The sequence below is a fragment of the Sparus aurata genome, chromosome 4 (genome assembly GCF_900880675.1).
Source record: "Sparus aurata chromosome 4, fSpaAur1.1, whole genome shotgun sequence".
Lineage (NCBI taxonomy): Eukaryota > Metazoa > Chordata > Actinopteri > Spariformes > Sparidae > Sparus > Sparus aurata.
The window spans coordinates 15,792,978-15,816,388 of NC_044190.1; positions in this window are offsets into that span (position 1 = coordinate 15,792,978).

The following is a 23,411-nucleotide window of genomic DNA, read 5'->3' on the forward strand; positions in this document are numbered from 1 at the left end:
AGGAGTCTTTTTTAGAGTTTTGTGTGAAAATGCTTGACTGGCCTGCACAGATTACTGAACTCAGCCATATTCCAACACCTTCAGTTGAATTGCCAGTGAGGCCTTATCGCCAAACATCAGCACTCGACCTCACTAATGCTCTTATGACTGAAGGTGAGAAAATCCCTGCAGCCAGGTTCCACACCTTGGTTATAATTTCTACATAAGAAGCTTTTATAGCTGCAAATGGTTCCTATAGACTTGGAATGAGACCAACAATCACATATGGCTGGATTACTCATGTGTAAATGCTTATGGCCGTGTACTGTTCTGTATTCTAGTGGTGCATACTAGTATCTTTTTCCTTCTTGTGCCTGATAATGCCAAGCTACCAGCATTTTTCTGGCTCAGCCTTCACCACATCTGATTTATGCCTACCCGCTCAGACCTCTCCTCTTCCTCCACTTGCTCTCTGCTTCCACTGCTGTTATTAATAGTGGGGGCATAAAGGAGACTTGTTGTGGCGCAGAGATTAGGAGGCTAGCAGCATTCCACCTGCTGACCCAAGGTGCCCTGCCACTGACTATCTAGACATAGTTCTTAGTGCAACGACCAAGATGAGACCTCATGATGATTGTAGTGTGCGATAGTGTAATATTTCTGCCCTCCCATGTGTTCAAGTGGATCTGTGAAAAAGCTCTTCTTCTTCCTCGCCTCCTAAGTGACCATTTAGAGCAATTTCAAAGCGACATCAAAGCAAAATCTCAACTTTTGACACAAATTGGAGGAGAGTTGACTTGCAGTTATCGACTACAGAGTCATAAATCTACAACTTGGTGTAATTATCCTAAGAACAGCTGGCACTTAGCTGGCATATACACGGCAGACTGATGAGTTTAGCGAAGCATGGCAGCACCGCCCCGAGATATAAGTGTTGTTAAGGACAATGCGGCCAGACACGGATTGCACTGTGATCAAGAAAACAAGGAAAATTCTAGTGCTGCTTAAATGAAATCAGTGACTGTTAACATTATTGTGTTAACAACCTAAAAAGAAAATGTCAGTGCTGGACAGTCTTTAAAGTGTTGATCTGTATATTATCTGTGATGTAAAGCAAATTCAATTGTCTTTTCTTAACTTATCCACCTTTGTCTACTTCAATTTTTCGGAAAGCTCACCTGGATTTGCTTGCAAGCAGGTTACATCTGTGTAGGTGAAGACGGTGACAGAGGCAACAATAAATATGTTTGAGCGCAAGTTTCCAGCTGAGAAAAAGTGAGTCACACCTGTACTGAAAGCGGGTCTTGTGGCAGCTGCAATGCAGTCTAGTCTACTGAGGTTACTGTGAGTGGAGGAACTGGCATCTCACTTCTAAAGTGGATTTCTGCCTTTTATGATTGTTCAATGTGGGTGCAAAATGACTTTTCTAGAGAGCAGTGCATGGTCTGAGGGACTGACACCAAAAATCTGACATTCATTTGATGCACTACATGAAATATCTGAAAATGTTGCTCCTTTGAGGAAACCTACCTGGAGAGTAAGAAAATAGTATGCAGCCAAATGCACCCAGGAGTGACAAGATGGGGGTTTAAGAGTGCCATTTTATTTTAAAATAAAATGAGCACAGATCCCCACATCAACCTTTCTTTATTTAATGATGGGCTAACTAAACCATGGCACCGCCTCCCAAATCTTATACAGACTGCTTCATTCACACCATGTGTTTGCACTGTCCCCAATCTCTCGAGCGTGTACGCTTTTAGTTCAGTTTGGTTTCAGCATCAGGGAACAAACATGTTTAAGTGTAAGTCTCCTGTTGGTGCACTATGTCAGGAATGAGAACACAATCATAGTGACTGCAGGAAATGACCCAAAACCAAAATGCTATGAATACAGCAAGACTTTTGTTGAGAACAGTCCCTCATGCCTGGAAAATACTGCAAAAAAAGCCACTACTGAACATATAATACAGCTCTGTGTAATATAAGAATAATTATTCTGTGAACATATTTGTCTGGAAACCTCGCAATTAACCATTTGCGCTTTATTCCTCGCCAAAACATAAAGATATAATGTAGGACTGCTTTTAAGACTCACATTCTTATGCAAAACGTCTCCCGCGCATATGTAATCATGCAAGAGTGTGTTTGCATGTGACATTTACATCACATTTTAGCCAATCAACAGCATGGTGTTCTCTAGATTTTTCTCTGTTTTCTTGCAGAAGTGTTTACGCTCTGAGAAGGTCAGACTGAAACGAGTTAATTATCTCTGTCTTAAGGTGCCCGTTATAGCTGGAATTGTAGCAGCTTGAGAAAGGTAAAGAAAACAATGTAATGCTGATGCAGTGCTCTGGCAGATGGGGAAGTTGTCACGACAACTGGTATAATTGCACTTCCATTATGTACATGGCTCATCTTGATGTACACAAACACAATCACACACACACACACACACACACCTGATTGTGATGCACAGGATTAACAATCATCTTTGATTAATGTTCCTCATGTATGTGGTGCCTCACTAAAGCACAAAAAAATGTCCTCTCACTGATATCTTCCCCCCTTGTTTTTTTGTCAGTCATCGTGTGTGGGCCTAAGATGTACATATTCAACAGTGCAATTTATTTATTTTTAAGCGGATTGCTATTTCCATAACATATAATATGACAAACAAGTCGGCCAAGCAATTTTTCTGCAAAATGCTATTGCGCTACTTTTGAATTGTGCTGCTTCAGTTTTGGAACCACTAAGATTATTTTATTCTCAATATTTGCCTTGTCATACATGCTTGCTCAGCTACGCCTGTCTTCAGTGATTAATGTTTATTTAGCTGATTACAATTTCCTTAACATACAATATATCGGCCAAAATATCAAAATGCTCAACAAAGGGCAGTTTTTGGCAGATGTTTTGAAAAATGTTATAAGTGGTCCTTTATCATCACTAATTGACGAGGTAATTACATTAATTTCCAACATAAGTAAGTAGTTCCATTATCATTGTTTACGTTGTCCCAGCTCCGTACAGCAAACTCCAAATCAAATAAAATGTTATTTATATAGCCCAAAATCGCAATCACATTGCCTCAATGGGCTTTACAATCTGTGCAGTGAACGACATCTTCTGTCCTTAGACCCTCGATGGAAGAAACCTCAGGAAGAGCCACAGAGGAGGGATCCCTCTTCCAGGACAGACAAACATGCAATAGATGTCACAAATCCCCCCTCTCTCACCAGTCACATCTTCTTTAACACATGCAGAATAAGAAAATAAGATTCTGTGAATGACTCGCAGACAGCCTACAGTTAGAGGGTTTTCCTGACCATCAAAACTTAAATGAGCCCTAGTCACTGCAAGTATCAAGCTGCAGTGTTCACCTTCCAGCCCCATGATTAATGAATGTAGATTCACCAATCTTTTAGCTAGCTTCCTTAAGGCACAGCAAGACACACAGCATCCCTTTGTGTTTTAATTTGGAGACTGCCTTCCGTCCCCAGCCTTTGCTCCAATCTCAGACCAGCCTCTCCTCTCAACTCATAGAACACCCCAAATGTCAAATGGTTAATCATGGTAAATTATTAGGATTGGTAAATGTTTTGTAATTACTAAATTGTAATTTATTGTAATGTAATTGTAATGTGTACGATTATGAAATTCCTTTATCATAACATGTGACTTATTAATGAATTACTGTATCTGGAAGATGCAATGACAAATCTATTTTGTCAGGTTAGTAATAAACACATGAATGTTTTAGTGTTCCTGTGCATGTATGCGCACACATACATTTATCTCCTGTGTATTTTGGTGCCACCAGCACATACATGCGGTTTAAACTCATTGCTTGGCCTTGCGGCTGTTGTGTTGTGATTAGACTGCTTCAAAGTGAGCGATTCTGACTTAGTGGTTATCTGCAGAAGGCATCGCTCAGTTACTCTCATTTAGTATCCCGAACCACAACTCGGGTCCAACCTTCAGCCTCTGCAGAGCATTTTGTGTTTCTGTTTGTCGTGCCTCCTGGGCAACCTCACAGGCATCGTCCCTACAGCTTCCATCCAGCCTGAAGAGCAAAGATAGACAGGAATGCATTTTTCAGTTTATCTCAGCAAGCACCCAAATCTCCGAGCCTTTAAGGTACTTCGGGTGCAGTTAGCTCTTTTCCAGTTTGTGTCTGCTATAACTGCAGCTTGATTATTGTTGCATGGTAAAAAGCATATTTCAATGTAATTTAAAATATGCACCGGATATGTTGTTGATAATAAGGGCCATGCTGTTTGATAGAAAATATATGGAAAAGGTCATCAGGAATATTTATATGGGTCTCGATAACACAAAACACCATTCCAGATGTGAGGGCTATTAAGTGTGTCAATGTACAGCATGTAGAGATCAGGGTGGTGCATGGCAAAAACTCATTTAACATCAGAGATAAGGATTCATTTCCATTTGCCTTAGATGTATGGATGGGTGGACTGATAATGATAATCTCTCAAGTGATTCCCTCAGAATTATTGTGTTATGTATGGCCTAATAGACGTATGTAAGGTTAAAGAAGAGAGGTCCGAAAATTGAAACAGAACTCCAAACTTTTTGAAAAGTATACACCATCAAGGCGCGTAGCCAGGGGCGAAAATCCCATTTCATAGTTGGGGGGGACAATAAACAGTAACATTTTAGAGAATAATTCCAGGGGGGGACAAGGAATAAAAGTTGTAGCCTGTCTTTTATACAGCATCATCGTCCCTCTATCTCTCCAACAGGCAGGCAGAAGACCTTTCTTAGCACTGGCTGAGTCCACCTGCACATGTCTAGATTCAAAACAAAATGATGGAAATCAAATTAACATGTACACATGCAGTGAATAAACTAATTATCAGGCACACATCTAAATTTGTTTATCAGATTTCTCATAATCAGATAACTGCCTTTTTCCAGATGAAAGATATCAGATTATGCTATATTCGGCGCATAGGTGGTCGAGTGGTTAGAGCGCATGCCATAAACGCAGCCGACCCTGGTTCGATTCCGGCTGGAGGTCCTTTGCTGCATGTCACATCCCCCTCTCTCTCCCATATTACCTATCTGTCTACTGCTTAATAAAGGTGTCTATGCCAGAAAAAATCTTTAAAAAAAAAAAAAAAGATTATGCTATTTTCAATGTCTCTCTCTCTCTCGCAGTGTTGCACTCTTGCACTGTCAGCATGTTCAAAACAAATGTTTAAAAAAATGTTATCAAAAGTAATGATAATTACAATAATTGCATTATACTGTATTAGTCCTTACCCTACCTAATACATAACATAATACCTTTGTTCACTGTTCTAACTTCCACCACAGTCCATTAAATATCTTTACAAGAGGTAAAAGCTCCAAACAATCCCAAAACTAAAGGAAATACCTTCAAGAATAATCCAACATAAAACAATTTCTCAAAAATATATATTTACTGTGTTGTCAACAACCATCTGACAACTATGCCACAAAACTGTATGTATTCTACCTCTCTATCTGTTTTTGTCTTAACTCTCTATCTGTTTTACAGATAGAGAGTTAAGACAATTAACTCTGGATAACTGGATAAAACCTTCCTGTAAATAAATCTAAAATGTCAGTAATATCTGATTCTGACATTTATATCCAGACAGTCTTTTAGAGCAGTGGTTCTCAACCTTTTTGAGTCGCGACCCCCACTATAATATGCACTGCTGACCCCTGCTGCTGCTGCAGACTGTCGTGTGCTGGAACACTTTTTCTTTTAAGCCATCGATCCATTTTTCCTGCTAGCAAACTTGCTGCAGCTGTGGCTAAAACAACAACGCGCCTGTTTTTTTCTCTTTTTCTTTGTTTTTTTTTTCCCCCACTGTGCTTCACTGACCAGAATCTCACGCGCACAGATCAGAATCATACAAACGCCGCGTTGACAAAATTAATTTTGGACAAACAATGAAGCAGAAAACAACTAAAACAACTCTGTTTGAAATTATGTGATTTAATACGAATGTAACGACCCTTAGGCTACTGTTATAATGTTTAAGTATTCTAATATTTTAGTTTAAGTTCTGCGATTTCAGACTGTCTGTGAACGCGTATGGCCTTATGTGGTGCTGAGGTGAGGGGCGGGTAGAGAGAGAGCTGTGTCTGTATGTGTGAATGAGAAGGGCAGACATGAGACAAGTGGACAGGTACGTTGTTGTTTTGGTGTAGTTACGGCCGACAGAAACTGGTTTTGAGTAATAAAATGCCTGTTTGAGCCCAACCGCTCGTCGTCCTTCTAACGTCCGGTCGGACGCTACATTAATTTTGATAAAAATTAAATAAATAAATAATAAATAAATAAATTTATATTTTTCCAAAATGATTTGGCGACCCCCAGAAATCATCTCGCGACCCCAATTGGGGTCGGGACCCCAAGGTTGAGAATGGCTGTTTTAGAGTGACAAAAATAATTATTCCTGCTCTTGCCCTGTCCTGTCCTCTCCCTCTCCTCTCCTCTCTGTCTGTGACTATCACTATCTGTAGCTTTTAACTTAGCTTAACAGCACTCGTAATTGAGCAGGCTTTTGAACAATGCAGGATAACTGTTGCAGACAGCCTGGACCTGGCGCTTTTAGTAAATGGGATGTGTGTTGTTGTAACTTATGTAACTATGTCTGTGTGGTATAGCCCTCTCACCCCGCGAAGCACGGTGTGAGTAGCAGGCTCCGTCCACAAGCTGCTGCAGCTACTAGCGCCGCCCCTTGGAAAGAGTGTGGGGTGGACTCAACCATTTGGGAATGGGAGGGGGGGGTCACTAAATCTTTACAGATGTAAATAGCACATTATTGCGCGATTATAATGAGCACCGCTTACATTGTGCTTTCAATAAATGCTACTGCATTGTTCAAAAATTATTAATTGTGTTTCAAATTATTCTGGGGGGGGACAGCTTTACTGGAGGGGGGTCCCCCCTGTCCCCCCCGGGATTTCCGCCTATGCACGTAGCTTCAGGATTTCTGTGTTATATATATATATATATATATATATATATATATATATATATATATATATATGTATATATATATATGTATATATATATATATATATATATATATATATATATATATATATATATATATATATATATATATATACACACACACACACAGAGGTGTCCCTGACACATTATGTCTAATTTTTGGGTGATTTGCTAGTATCAGAAGGTGATCAAATTACAACTCAACTAAAAACTTTAAGTAAAAAATTAATGCAGTTGTATAATTACAGATGTGAATTCAACTTGAGTTTCCATTGAGTTATAATGATTCTAATTTATCACTGCATCTGTGACACTACCTTTAAATTGTGCTACAGCTTGCAATTTTTAGAATTGTTAGAGTGGTTGTTCATTCAAATTTAGGCACCATGAAAACTATTATTTTATCATAAATATTTGCTTTGCCATACATGCTTGTTCAGCTGTTCCTGTCTTGAATCAAAGTGTCAGGTTGAGTCTGTTGCTGCCACAGATTGAACCCTTCAAGTCAAAGAAGTTACAGTACACAGACCCCCATTGTTTAAAAAATAGCTGCTCGGGGCAGGTCTTCATGGGGTCCATTCCATTTTCTGGTCCTATCAAAGCTTAACGTGGCTTCCTGTACTTCTGACTTAGTGGAGAGGTGAAGTGGAGGACGCTGTCTGAGGATCAACTATACAAAAAGAGTTTCAGTTGATTAATATTTGAGTGACATGGCTCTCTGTTGCTCTCTCTTTTTGAACTTTGTCATCAATAAATTCAATATTCTTACTTTTGTATACATTTGAAAAAGACGTATCTCTCAAGTTTGATCTGAAAGTATTACATTATGTTGTTGTCACATGCCAGGCTAGGCTAAAGTGTTTGTTATTCTTTCCCTCCCCTCCCCTTTTCTCTCTCCAGGTGTCAGATACCTGATTGGTTTCAACCTGTCTAGTCTGGTCATGCTGCCGATAAGTTCCCTTCAGATTCCGAGCTGGCCAATCAGCAGCCGGGGCACTATATAAATGGAGCCCACCTTTGAAAGGTTTTGTTCTACCCTGCCAGGGTCATTGTTTAAGCAAACGTGTTGAGAACACTAAAGAAAGGTATGTGGTGTGAGGATGAGGATAGGGAAATTGGGATACTGTTTACACTTTATACTCACATAGTTATCTTTTTTGTCCAGAAACACTATGTCATTGGTTAGTGCCACCTCTCTATTTGTTTTGGAATTCTTTTTAAGATAAATAAAGTCTTTTTTTGTGGTTTTGTTTTCAAAGATATAAATTAGTCAGGCCTTGTTTAGTTTCATACATTTCTGTTTATTTGGCGCAACCACCTTGACCCATGATCCATCCTGCAGAAGAAAAATCACATTTAATGGCACTTCCACTTGACCTACTCTTTCAGTTTCTTTGATTGTGATTTTGGCTGCAATTGTAAGTAAGGGATGCAAAATTATACTAGCGGTAAAGTACACAGATAAGTAAAGACATGTCCTAAATTAAATTCATTGTGATTTAGAAAATACATTAACAAATCAGATGTGCTTGGACTATGTCCTTAACGGTGCATTACATAAACCACCTGTTGATTTTATACTCAAGGGGCAGCATATTACCAGAGTAACTGCTACCTGCTGCTAACTGGAGCTGACATTAGCTAGTGAGCTCAGTTAGCCACACAGCTAGTGGTCTGGACTAGGAGCTCGAGGACCAGGGTTAGTTTTTGTACCACTAGTACAGGAGCTTTTAGGGCAGGATCGGACCGAGCTCGCTGCCTAGCATGCTAACTTCAGCAGATATCTCTGCAAAACGCTGTTTATAATTGCAAAACTGTTTGATCATTATGGTTCATTTTTTAACCAAAAATCTTACATATAGCACCTGTAATGTCATCCATTGAACAGGATCAGCATGTTAAAAATGGTTAAAACAGTTGCAAACAGTAAGCTCACATATATACATTGGAAAGATCAGAAAGCAGGACCAGTACTTATTAGTATTTAACACAACACGCACATTCACTGCTCTCTTATTCAGCGCGTCTCTCTGATGAACTGACCTCGGACATGCATTCACATATGGAGCGCGCTCTATTCTTCACTCTATTAATATTAGCTGCTTGCTTGTTTTTGAAGGCCGTAATGCATACAGAGAAAAAAGGCAAAAGTGAGATCAAGGATGTTTTGTCTGATCTTAATCTGACCTCCTGCAGTAGCTAGAGCCATAATTATGCTGAACAGTCAGGATGGGAGTGACTGTGGTAAGATAACAGCCAGCTAACCTTGGATCAGCACACACCAGTTTCTTAATTTAATGTGCATCAATGTATCGAATGATAAATCAGTAAAAGTGGTGCAATGAATGTGCCTAAATGATTTTTCTCTAAACATTTACACAAGTAGTAAAAATTATATTGCATTTAAACTACTACCTCACTGCTACATCACGTACTTATCAACCACCGCTGCATCAGTTTTATCAAGTTAAAAGAAATCCTTGGACATCCAAACATCAATGTTATCAATTCAATTAACTAGAATTGGAATTAAAATTTATTAGATAATGTCAAATGCTGATGGCAACATACTCACCTGTTGCTCCAGGTCAAGAAAAAAACAGATCATTTCCACAGCATGATCACAAGATAAAATTGAAAATTTTGAACTGAAGAAACGTAAAGTTGCAAGATAACGAAATGCTAGGTTTCAGCATATCTGTGGTTCACAGAAACAAACATTGACAACATTATTCTGGATATTGGGTTGGTCATAGAGTTACAAGTCCATCATGGAAACAGCAAGTAGACAAAACAGTTTGAAGTCAGAGGAATCATAGACTACAATATTTCACATAACACTTGGAATGCCTGTTATGTACAAACCAACAACAAACAGGGCTAGGAGGGTGTTAGGATGTGTTCTATCAGCTAAGCAACTGATCCCATTCTCTGAAATCAAATGTATCCTTACTTTAAATTGTGTTGCCTATCCAAATAAACCATTTTCCTATCCTCCCATGCCTCATCAGGATCAATCTTTCCTTGCTTTGTGGGTTGGAACAGACTCTAGCCGATGACTCATAGAGCAGGGCAGCACAGTGCATACCAGACTTCAGTCCATCACAAATACATCTTATATTTATCCAGACAAACCAATAACGAAATGTACCATGGTGCAAATTGTATCCTCTCCTCAGCCTCCAGATATTATTATCAAGAAAACGTATTATAGTGGCAGACCCCGATAAAAGAAATGCAAGGCTTTGTGAATGGAATCCTAACCTTTGCTGCTTGGTGTTTCAATGACCCTGACCTACTTACATGCATATATGTAGATCATAGAAACACACACACACACACACACTCACATATATATATGTGAGTGTGTGTGTGTGTTTCTATGATATATATATATATATATATATATGTATTAGATGAATTTCGTATGCTTTTTGCTTGTTTTTAAGCAAAATCATTTACATAAAAGGCAGTCCAATTTCCATTGATTATCGGCTTTGATGTTGTAGTTTTCCATGAATAAATGAAGCAAAGCATTCTGTCATATAGATATAAGCTCTCCCACTCCGATCTTCATATTGTGTCCTTTTTCATGACAAGATGAGACAAGAAAAAGAGTGCAAAAAAAGGGGGAATGGAGACATGGAGTTCTAATAACATTATGATCGCCGCCTGTGTGTGTGTGTGTGTGTGTGTGTGTGTGTGTGCGGCTGTAAGTGTGTGCTTCACAGCTGAGTAGGCTAAGAGATTGGACATAGTGTAGTTATGCCTGGGAAAAGGCTGCATGAAAGATGGAAAACAAAAATGGCTCCTCAGTGAGTGCATCCAAGCTCAAGTCTGTCTGACTGGGCTTTCTGAGCGGGCTGCTTATTCATACACAGAACTAGTTTAACCTCCTCATGTGAACCTTGAAATAAATTGCTCCTCCATGTGTAACCAATGCGCTCTAAACTTTCAGAATGGCTATGACTGTTCTGGAAAGAAAAAAAAAAAAGAGAAAAGGGTACAGCAGAGGAGCTGTGCCTCAATCGTCTTGCACAGGCAGCCTCTGTGCTTTAAAATAAGAGCTTAAAAGGCAATATTCTCCAAGGATTATAAAGCCATATGTACAGTGGGCATGCTGCTCAACGTAGGTTACTGACCTTGTACGCTGCGCTCCACTGCATTCGACAATTTCACAGCTTGAGGTTCTCAAAAGTTCCTACCAACTGAGACTATCTAAGGCCACATTATCCAGGACCATCAGATATGAGAGATATTTCTTTCTTTGAGCTCACCCCTTATTATTATTGATAGTGCTTATATTACAATAAATTACCATCTACTCAGAATATCAGTGCGACAAAATTTTTCTTCATATGAATAGGACCATCCGCTGTTTGATATAAACAGACACATCCTATGAAGTAGTGCGCTGATGATAAGACAGCTGCAGCTCATTCAGGGTTACTGTCCTGAAGAGAGTCTGGAGGCATCTCAGACAGAAGGAAACGTCTGTATTTTAACGGATAAAAGCACGGTTCAGTGGTTACTTGCATTTGAGTCGTGGCTTGTGTTGTGTATTCTGATTTTTTTTTCTCAAAATCGACCAGGACCCATGGTCGGAGATGCTTTTATTATGCACACATATAAAAAATCAAGAAGACCACAGAGAAAACTGCATGGGCCAATATCAAGGGCACATAAGTAGCAGTGCAATAGTCCTTGCATTGTCACCAGTCTCTCAGCGAGCTAATGACGTGTCAATCTCACATCAAAGGCAACAGCCAGGGTGGAGCAATATTTCATATTTGGTCATTTGCTCCCTGCGACTGAACACTTCACCAGTTTAAAAAAAAAAAAAAAAAAAAAACAGCGCTCAAGCCAGAAAATTGCAATGGGAAAATGTAAGCAATAAGCAGTTATAGATGGCTCTGACAGGCTGTCACATTGGTCGGTTGCCAAAACCTCAAGAAGATGGGCGTCGCCTAATCGGGGCCCATGAGAAGGATCTGATTACAAGAGCATACATACACACACACACACACACACACACACACACACACACACACACAGTTAACAACTTTTTGGTTTCCTGTAGCTTCAAAAGCATGGATCACTGACCATCAACTGCACCACCCACAGAATATTAACTCAGAAAAGCAGTGGTGGAAAAAGTACTGAAAATTACCAGTACAGTTACTTTACTGAAATATTACTAAATTACAAATAAAACCACTGGTATACAATAATACTGTTGTTTAATACATTATCAATAGCAGGCATTCAGTCAAAGGGGTTTCTGTTCCTCAAAATCTTCTCCTCAGTGTTCATGGTAACCTCTCCGAACCTGAGCCTGCAGCAGAGTTTTGTGTTTCTGTCTGTATATCACGGTTTTCTTAGGCCCATTTCTGAACAGTAGCCTTATTGGCCACAGAAATGCAGGAGAAAGGTTTGGATACTAATACAAATTGTATTCAGTAATCTATTATGGTTTTAGAAAAAAGTGGATTACATGCTGTAAAGTATCCATTAGTGGGGAAAAAAACAAGATTAAATTATAGTAATCTGAGTAGATGTCATTAGTTACTTCCACCCCTGCTCAACAGTGTAAGTTCCAGTCTTTGCCCTAGTATTTTGCCGTAAAAGTCTATAAATCATAGTTCATCTGTTGTAGTAGTAATTGTAGTCGTTGGACCAACCATCACTAAGCTTGTCTATGACATGCAAGTGGTGTCACTTCAGTCCATTTTCATTGGTCAGCTGTTGTATTGACTTTCAAACTAAGTATTTTTGTTTGCTTCCTGTGGAGATAAAGACTATAAGACTAAAACACTGGTAGTTGAACTGTGGGTTTTGTATTGTACACTGACTGCCTCCTTGGTGGAGGTCTCTGAGCAGTATAGTATTCTCATGAGGCCTATGGCTGATATAGGCTAATGCAAATACATTTCATTTTGTAAGACATTATGAAAACCTTTAAACACATTCTTATTTTATTTTATTTTTCTGAGAATTTGGCCTCAACTGTGTCTGCTTAGAAATATTCTGTCCCTTGAACAAGTGCAGTTAATGATCTCTGGTGTAGATGTTACACAAAACCATTGCAAAGTAGACACATCACAGAGTGTTATCCAAGGATGAGGTACAAATTCTCCAATCTGGTTGTGATAATCCCAAGTAATAATTATTTGTTTCTCTCTGGATTGGTTGTTGTGTCATGTTTGATATCCACTGGGATCCTGCCGCTTCTTTACGTTTCCAAGCCACATCATTGTCAGATTAATTGGTGTTATGATATATGGAGAAATGGTGTAAAAATAATCGTGACGGGAGCACCAGGCAGGCTCTCCAGATGACAGTATAGAAAAAGTGCTCATTATCTGGGCAATCATGTTCAGGGCTCTGCAACAGCACCTTTGCATCAGTGAAACACTCAGTTGTAGTGGAACAGTGACGGATGGAGAGATGAAGGTGGGACCTTTTGTCTCTGATTTAATATATTTGCAATGACTACCCAGCGTGTTCAACATACCTTTCTACAGGGCTCCTGTCAAGTACAATAGCCTTGCAGAAAATAAAGTCTTTGTGAAACTAACGCTGTCCCGTTTTTCTCGACCTTGTCCGCAACACTTTAATTTGACTGTGTGGGAATTTTTGAGGCTTTGGCCTTTGACTTTGTTGTAATAGACTGCAGAAGAGAGAAAAGGAAGAAAAGACATCATGGGAAGTGTTTTCTTTAAAAAAATATAAAACACATTTAATGTTAATAGTACTATTCTTTGTTATTTTTTTAAAAGACAAGTTACACATTTCTAATCTTCCACATTAAAAGCAATGTAATTAAAATCGCATTTCATTTCACCCAGTCACCAGGCTATAATGTTAGCAACCGAAGTTGACTTTTGCACCAAAATGTGGCAGATCACTTTCACATTCTGTATGCTTATTAGCCACCTTTCACATCATGAAGAGGAGGGGGTGGTCATGGCGGCGTTAAAACAAGCCAAACATCCGACCGTTTGAGTCGCACCACTGAATACCTGCAGATGTTTCCAGCCGTTTTTTTCCCCTAACCCCTAAACAAGTGTTTTTTTTATGTGTAATCCTAACCAGAGACATTATAGTCCATGGGCCCAGACCAGATTTGGTACCACTCAAGGTGGCAAAACCTAGTAAAATTTTTTGAAATGGTACATGTCCATAGATGGTATTTTAGTATGATAACCCATCCTAAGTGGTAGCTTTGTGACAGTTATCAGCACATGAAGTTAAACAAACCCTACAATAAATAGGCCTCCAGGCGCGGGTGCATATCCTACTTTATGCTAATTTTTTTAGAGCTTTACTCATCTTTTATGAGGGCATGTTTGGTAGCATTTTAAAGGGTAGATTCATAGCTTTCATTTAAACCAGGATTTGGGCCTGTCTAAAAAGTACAAAGGACACATGGGCTCTTCAAACTGTCAACAACAACTATTTTTCCACAATTTTCGCCTAAACTGTAGTCTTTTTTATAGCATTGTGACATGTAGGAACAACACTGACACTAAAAATGAACACTGAAATACTCACAGGACTGTAACAATTTAGGAAATGTGATCCTCCCATATTATCCCACCATGAGGGGTGATTGTGGGCCTTAAAGTGGAACATGGATCCAGGCGAGAATTGTCAATAATTGCTGATTGTTTGGTATTTTCAAAGAGTCTTTATTTAGCAGGCAGATCAGATCAGTAGATTATTATCCTAATATTTAAAATTTAACTGCTCATCAGTTAAGATAGGTGGGTGTCCAGCTGGGTTGTTTTTCAGCCTTTCAGGCGTTCTTTTTTTTCTTTTTTTTCGGGGTAATCCTTGGCTAATGGGATAAAGTTCCCTGGTGGAGGAAGGCAGTTCAGGGCCTTGGCTGCTGCTAGTTTGCCTCTCAAGTTGCCTCGAGCCTGGCATGCTCCAGAGAATAAACAGGTATGGTTTATGATAGGAAGGATCTGATGAGTTTGTTCTTGTAAGGCTGGGAAGTTAACAATTGTGTGTGGCATCGGATGTCAGTATTATCAAGTTTGCTGTTGACAGAGGTGTTGATTGTGATTTGTTTTCCTTACCAGTCAGGTGTAGGAAGTTGGAGCTTAAAGATGGGGGGCAAAGACTGCCATTAAGATGAGCCAGCCAGAACTTCAGAAGGCCACAGTCTGTTCTCTTGTCGGTGCCCTGTTTTTTTCCTGATTCCTAAGTATTTCTTTGGTCTCGGTGTTCGTGAGTGTGAAGCTGACATTTACATTTACCTTTAGGGAATTTAGCAGATGCTTCAGTCCAAAGCGACTTACAATGAGTACATTTGTCACAAGAGAGAAACCACGACATGTCACTGTCAATGGAGTAAAAAGAAATGTAGAAACAATTTTCAAGCCCTCATCTGAGGATCATAACTGCTATTTGTCAAAGATTCTTTAAGTGCATGAGTGCCCAAGTTCTATGATATGAACATACAAGTGCACAGTGTTGTGCCTGAACGCGTTCAATGAACGATCGTTCATGAACTCGTTCATATTTTGGGCAAACGTGAACTGAACGTACTGTATTTCTGCCTGATGAACGTTATTGTGAACGCGTTCATTCTGGCGTTTGTGAACGGCGCGTTCTCACAGTTTAACTTCGTTCAAGAGAGTGCCAGATTTCCATCGAGCCTTCCAGGCGAAAACCGGCTAAAACACACCGTGAACAGGCCTTAATATGGAGTGGAAAAACACCCAATCTGGCTGTTGTGTATAAAAAGGACACTGGACGAGAGGTTTGTGCACCTCGCTTTACTTTCGATCAAAACGAAACTTAACTATTTCAGACAGAAACAGCTGCATACCAGACATGCAGTGAGGCATTACCAAACGAACACAGATTAATTCGTCCTGAACGGACACAACACTGGCAACACCAGCCACCACAGAGTCGCACCGCGCATGCGTCATCAATGTGCTAAACATGGAGACAAAAACAAATGAAGGCTTCACATCTGTTTTTTTATTGTGGTATATCTAAAAAGTTTTGGAGTGATGTTGAATTTCATTTTTTTGATGCTGCTTTATTCACAAACAAAAATGAGCAAAATCACTTCCTAAATTTGCTCCTTTTCTCCTGGAACTGAGCTCTTTGCTTAAATCTCTGATTTTGTTAAGTAACAAAAAAGTAATACCTTACTGAGTCATTATGAAAAGTTTTTCCCTGAAGCCACTGTCTGAACTATCTATTTATTTATTTTTTTATTTTTCCCTTTCTTCTTCTTCTTTTTAAAAAATTATTTATTTATTTACTTTTTTTATGTATTTTATTTTTAATTTGAACTCTAAAGCACCCTGCGAGCCTTTCAAGGTATGTGCAAATGAATAAAAAATCAAAAGACACGGCAACGGCAAGCCAAAACAGATACTCTACCACCCAAATTGCATTAACGGTGTACAGTAGCGGCCCCGTTGTCTTCATCTCCCAGCCGCAGCTGGACAACCTGGTTTTGCAGAATATTGTCGAAGAGCTGCAGTTTCAATGTTAAAACTGAATAATAGCCATCTGTGGTTCTATATGGGCTGTGGCAATAATTTTGAAAAATAATAGCTCACATCAACATATTGAAAAAAAAAAAGAACTATGAACTAGTTCATTTTTGGAACTGTGAACTTAGTTCAAAATTTTGAATTATAAACTATGAACTGAACTAGTTCATTTTAAAATTTGTGAACTGAACTTTGAACTAGTTCATGTAGAAATTGAACTTTCCCAACACTGCAAGTGCATACATTTTTTTAATTTTTAAAAAAAATTTAGAAAGGGGGTTGGGAGGGAGTCATGCTATATGGGGTTGAGGTGAAGTCTGAACAAATGAGTCTAGAGTCTTTTGCAGAAGATGGATAGTGATTCCACTGTCCTGACATTGGTTGGGAGTTTGTTCCACCACTTAGGTGCCAAAACAGAGAATAGTTGCAACTTCGCTGAGTGGGCTTTGTTTGCTCTCTGCGATGAGGTTAACAACCGGCCAGCTGATGTAGCTTGCTGGGGCATGTGGTCTGACCAGTGTTTGTCTTGAATCAGATGCGGGCCGCAACAGGAAGTCAGTGGAGGTCACAGAGGAGGGGGTCACATGGGAGAATTTGGGAAGATTGTAAACGAGGCACGCTGCAGTGTTCTGGATATGCTGCAACGGTTTAGTCGCAAGGGCAGGGAGTCCAGCCAAGAGGGAGTTGCAGTAGTCCAGACGGGAGATGACCAGAGCTTGGACCAGGAGTTGCGTCACGTCTTTTGTGAAGAAAGACCGGATCCTGTGGATGTTGTAGAGGGCAAATCTGCAGGATCGGGCCACAGTAGCGATGTTGTAGTGCCGAGGCTCCTCGTCATTAACGAAGGCCATACCATGAAATCCTCGACAGTGACTGACAGGTCTATGCGAGGGCAGTCTTTCCCCGAATTCAATTTTTCTAAGGTTGAGTTTGAGGTGATGTGTAGCTGTCCAAGCAGAGATGTCTGCCAATCATTACCAGATGCGCGTTGCAACATGGGTGTTGGAGGAGAATGGGGAAAAGAGAGGTAAAGTTGGGTTTCGTCAGCATAACAGTGGTAGGAGAATCCATGCGATGTGATTGCAAAACCTAGTGAGCTAGTGCAGGGGTTCTTAACCTTTTCGACCTTAAGGCCCAATTTTTTCAGTGCAGAGTGGCCCGGGGCCCACTAAATATTAACACTGTATATGCAGTGGGGAAGCTAGTTTGCAAGCGTAGCATGTAAAACTACATGTAGTTCAGCCTGGCTGTAGTTTTAACGAACTGCATTTCTACTCCTGGAGAAATGTGGTTTGTAAAACTACTGCTAAAAAAAGTAGCTTTAGCAACTACTTATACTCTTTATACTCATTTAAATCAGCGTTAAATAAATCAACATATGATGTATATGAAACAAAATATAATAGCCTACAAAAAATTCACATACAAATATGCCTCTCAACTCAAGTTTTACTTTTTAAAGAACAAAAGCTGACATTTTTGGTCAACATCACAGGAACTTCAGAGGCACTAACACTTCGGCACTAGAACTAGATGTCACATGAGCAGTCTCTCAAAGTTTTTATCAGACAGCCGGATCCATTTGGCACTATAAACATCTTTACCAACACTAAAAAGCCGCTCACATGCTGCACTGGCTGGGAAACCAGTGTTGAACTTCTTCAAAGAAAAATAAAATAAAATGTATATTATATAGATCTTTTATTTCTATTTCTATTTATATATATATATATATATATATATATATATATATATATATATATATATATATATATATATATATATATATATATATATATGAAAACTCGTCTTATTTGCCCAAATTGTAGTTAGTACATTGAGTGGTTAAACTACAAAAAATTACCCAAAAAGTAGTTGAATTACTTGATGCAGCACAAAATATGAATGTAGTTTAACTACCAGCAAGTTACAGCAAATTGTAGTTAAGCTGTGTAGTTCAACTACATGTAGTTTAAGTCTCCCCAACACTGCATATAGGTTTAATTGATCTCACTCTTGGTTTGATTTGTATTCAATAATAAGTAAAATCCACTTACAGTTTAACATGGTAATACGTTAATAAAGTTGAATAAATAATACAATTACGTGATTATACGTGATAACCACAAAGATTTTTAATGAACTTCTGTCAACATATTGTGGGCATGGCTAGAAGAAAGTTTCACAGAACAGTTTCTTAATTTTAAAAAGGGTCCTGAATCGTCAGTGAAACATACAGTGACCACAGTTTAACTCACCAGTTTACCATTTTAAGGCTGGTATGCAACACTGTTACTGTGATGATAAATGACTTAAATATTGAATCTGTGTCTATAATAACCACACCCTGACATGTAAATGTGACATCTGTCTTGATTCATTTAATTTAACTTAAAATATGGACAACTGACTGCATAATATATGAATCAGAAACAGAAATGATTTACAGCAGCTCCCATTCAAAGTCAAGAATATTCAGAAAAATAGTAGTAGTAGTCATAATAATAATAATAATAATAATAAACTATATATGCTGCATATTTATAATAGAAGCCTACTGCAACTGTACATTTTTTTATCACCGTTTAACATTATTTTATACATTATCATTTTTTATAATGTTCTGTCATGGAGTACATCACTTCACTGCTAACAGAAAAGAAAGCAGCTCACTGTCAGTTACAGCTTCTTATCGTGATCTGCAGTCTTTGTTAATTTTTTGTCATGATTGTTATTATTAGTACCCATCAAAAATCACAGTTACATGTCAGGATGTGGTTATTATAGACATATTCAATATTTAACTGTCATTTATCATCACAGTAACAGCGTTACATACATTAGCAGCTGTAAAGAATAAAAACATTAGAAAACACATCATGTGGTCCCCTTTAAAAGCCTAATTTATTTTGAAAAAACATCAAGGAAGAAGACGTGACCACTGACACTGCACGTTTTTCTTCTTCGCCTTTTTCACGTGTTGTGCCCAGAAGGATGCCAGAGAATTCACAGAGAAGCTGGCCAAGTTTGTGACATTTTCATCCCGGAGTTTTGTGAGGAGGGAATTAAACGCCTGTCCCAAATAAACGCCTGGTCTGTTAAGTGATTGAAACAAATAAACGGGCTATTATTTGGTATTTTACGTTTGTTCCCGCATCATCAGCACGAGCTGAACAATAAATCTAACACAGCAAGAAAGGCGGGACTTAAGGCAGAACAGCCAATCATCAGCCGGTCAGTCCCAAAGCCGGTGTCATGTTTGTTTGAAGCAGCAACAGGAGAGGGAGGGGGAGAGGAGGCAGCTGCAGCGAGCGCAGATACAGAGCGGCCAGAGAAACTGAGCGACTGTAGTGAGGCGTTTGTGCAAAACTGCGGATAAACGGCAGAAAAAGTGAGGGTGTTGAACCCTCTCACCGGGAAAAGTGTGGGTGTTGAAACACCGACACCTCCCACGGGTGCGAGTCGCACCGTGCGACGCCCCTGGCTACAGGTGAGCAGCAAGCTGAATGTCTTCTGTTCTTCTGTGAGCTTCTTAAACAACTTACTGACGCATTACCGCCACGTGTGGTCGGAAGTCTGCATTGTAACTGAGCGTCTCATGGATAACAGCTTTTCTCTGGTGTCTTCAGTTGATAACCTATGCAGTTCCGCGGCCCTCGCGGCCCACAGGTGCAAAACTTAAAGTTTTTGGTGGCCCTCTAGGTGGCGCTTGCGGCCCAAGCTTGGGCCGCGGCCCTATGGTTAAGAATCACTGAGCTAGTGTATAGTGAAAACAGAAGCGGTCCTAATACTGAGCCTTGAGGGACACCAGTTTCCAGAAAGCAGTGTTTGGACAAGGAGCTGTTCCATGTGACCAATATGCGATGATGTGAACCAGGTTAGATCAGAGTCAGCAATGCCAAGTTCAGCCGAGTGTGGAGTGAAGACAAGGATTTGGTGGTTAACCGTGTCAAACACAGAGGATAAGTCGAGGAGAATCAGGACTGACGAGGTGGATGAGGCTCTGGCGGCACCGAGTGACTCAGTCACCATGAGGAGAGCCCAAAGAAGAGATACAGGTCTGTAGTTTGGGATGTCAAGGAGCTGGAATAATGCCTTAAGTGAGTGAGGATTGATCCAGGTCTCAGGAAGGGCCAGGAGGTGGAGAGTCTGCAGGGAGGCATAGGCTGAAATGGTGTCTGCCTTCTTGATTGCAGATTGACAGTTCCATAGCCCCCCTAGTACTTTAAGTTCAGTACTGGTGGAGAATGTCAGATAGGAGAGACTGGATGGGTTACAGCCTCGAGCAATTTGTCTCTCGTGAAATCGTATCTGGTTTGATGTCCTGACTGCGATTGGGTAGACTTCTTGGCTACAATTGGTGGTGGACAGTGAATTACGTTGACTTCCTCGATAGACTCATATTTCAGTACATTTGAGCATATTGCAGTTGCTTAGCAGTGGCCGAGGGATGTGTTATGCCATTTTGTTACAATACAAATTAACTGGTAAGACTCAGGAGGCCTGTTCAGTTGAGTACAGTCTGGTTTATGATAAGGTAAAGAGCGCTATTCTTTGTGTGTATGAGCTTGTGCCTGAGGCGTACAGGCAGTGTTTTTGTAACTTAGAAAAACATTAGACCAGTGTCACGCATGTGTGTGACAATAAAACTATAAAATAACTGGACTTCCAGTTAGGTGAGCATGTGAACGGCAGGGCAATCTCACGCTCCCGCATCTTCACTCTAAAAATCAACCCCACTAGCCTACAGTAAGACAGTGTATGCCACTAACTTAATATAAACTGGCATGATGTCAAAATCGGGGAAAAAACACTAAAAAGGCCATCGAGGGAGAGACCTCAACCTCAACCACATGCAACAACACCTGTGTAGCTAGCATTGCTAGCTTACTGGAGGACCACAGAGCTAGCATATCCACTGACTTCGAAACTTTGTTGCAGCTTTAGAAGCAAAACTGGACTGTACACAGGCTGTGGTGACAGAGCACGGCCAATGGATTGACTAGCTGGAGGCCAAAAGACTCTCTCGTCACCCCCTGAACTAGACCGAGCACACGTGTGCTCACTGCAAGCCACAACCGGGGTTGCAGCCGTGGTCGGTCATAATTCTTCTCCACCGGTTCCAGACAAAGGAGATGATTGTACGGGAAGCCCGCAAGAAACGAGGCAGCCTCCAATACCGAGGAACGCCAGTGCATATCTACAAAGACTACTCCCCGGAGGTCCTGGAGCAACTACTGTGACACCAAGTTAACACTGTACAATCTGGGCCTCGGACTGTCTCTCCTGTTCCCGGGCCTGACCACAGATTATGCTGGCAAACGGAGCCAAAAAGAGGTTGGAGCGGCCAATTATCAGCAGAGACCAGACGTTGAAGCTGACTAATAAACTCCAGCTCGACCGACAGCAGGCTGCACTAACTGCGCTGTCTAGCCTTTCCGGGGCTGGACCCACTTCGCTTTACCAGGGATTATGGATCCTGGGCCCGCACACAACTGAAACAATGTTCAGCAGGTGAGCTCCTGGATAGCTCGGGGCTACCTGGCAGCTAATTGGTGGCCCAGTGGATGACTTTTCTTAACCTTAGAGGGACAAAAACGACGAAGACACTGGACCAGAGACATGGTAAACGGAGGCAGTAATGCAGTCAGACACTTTAAGGCCCCAACACACCGCCCAGACTCAAACCAACAGCCAACTGCCTTTATCCGACCACTCCGTTGCCTCTCGTCTCACCCATTCGGCAGAAAAGTTGCATTGAAACATACCGCCTCGACAATTACACAGTAGCGTGTATGTTCTGCGCTTGTGCGAGGTCGGGTGGCGCTAGTCTTGTGCCGTTAATCCAAAACAGGAAAACAGGAAATGATGGAATGGAGTGCATAGAAAAACAAAGCACACATCATAGAGTTCAGTGGCGCACACTGAAGTACGCCCCTCCCACACACTGCGCTGATTCGCTAGCACACCGCCAATCAGAATGGTCATAGAGCTAGCACACAACCAATCAGAGTATCCAATGGCTCAGACGGCTGACAGCCAACCTTCTCAGACTTTGCAAGTTGAATTGGAGCAGACGCTGTATATGCAGTCCCAAAAGCTTCCAGTGCAGCTGAACACACTGAACAGATTTGTTCCTGAATTCGTCTGAGTCTCCCCAAACACTTCAGATGGCCAATGGTTGGCCCAGTGTGTTTCAGGCTTTAAGATGTTCAGCCTATCTCCTTTTTTCCCTGAATTGTCGAAGGCGATATTTTCTGTTCCACTGTTGTTTTTTCTCTTTGGCTGTGTGCCTATATATACAATTTATATAATGGTGAAAACAGCCAAAGTGTCCCATGGCAGACTGTTTCATACACTGTTCAGATGACAATGGAACACGTTCCTAGACGTGGGTAAAAATATGGATTCATCAATGCATTGCAATATATTTTTTACCAATCCAATTTCAATTCAGAAAATCCTCTGAATCGATTCCGGCAAGCAGCAGCCCCCGACCACCCGCTGTCCCTCGCGGGATGCCTCTCCGTCCCCACCTCCAGCAGCTGGAAGATATATAGTTACAATGTAAAGAAACCTTTAGTTTTAACATATCTGTGGTCCTGCAGACTCGTACTCAACCAACATTTATTTTGGTAATTGGGTAGTGTCATCCCTACATTTTAGACTCTCACAGCACAAAGCAGCTGAGCAGAAATAAACTCCCTGTTCCTTTCAGTAATCAATGTGCTATGATACAGACATAAAGAATGTACTGTGTGTATTGAGTGAGTCTTTTGTGCTGACATTTCACTTTTTTTCTCCCCCGATGGATCACAGAGACTCTGGCCACATCCAGCAAATATTCCAATGCTCAGCAACTATTTCCAGCAAACACCTCACTATCGA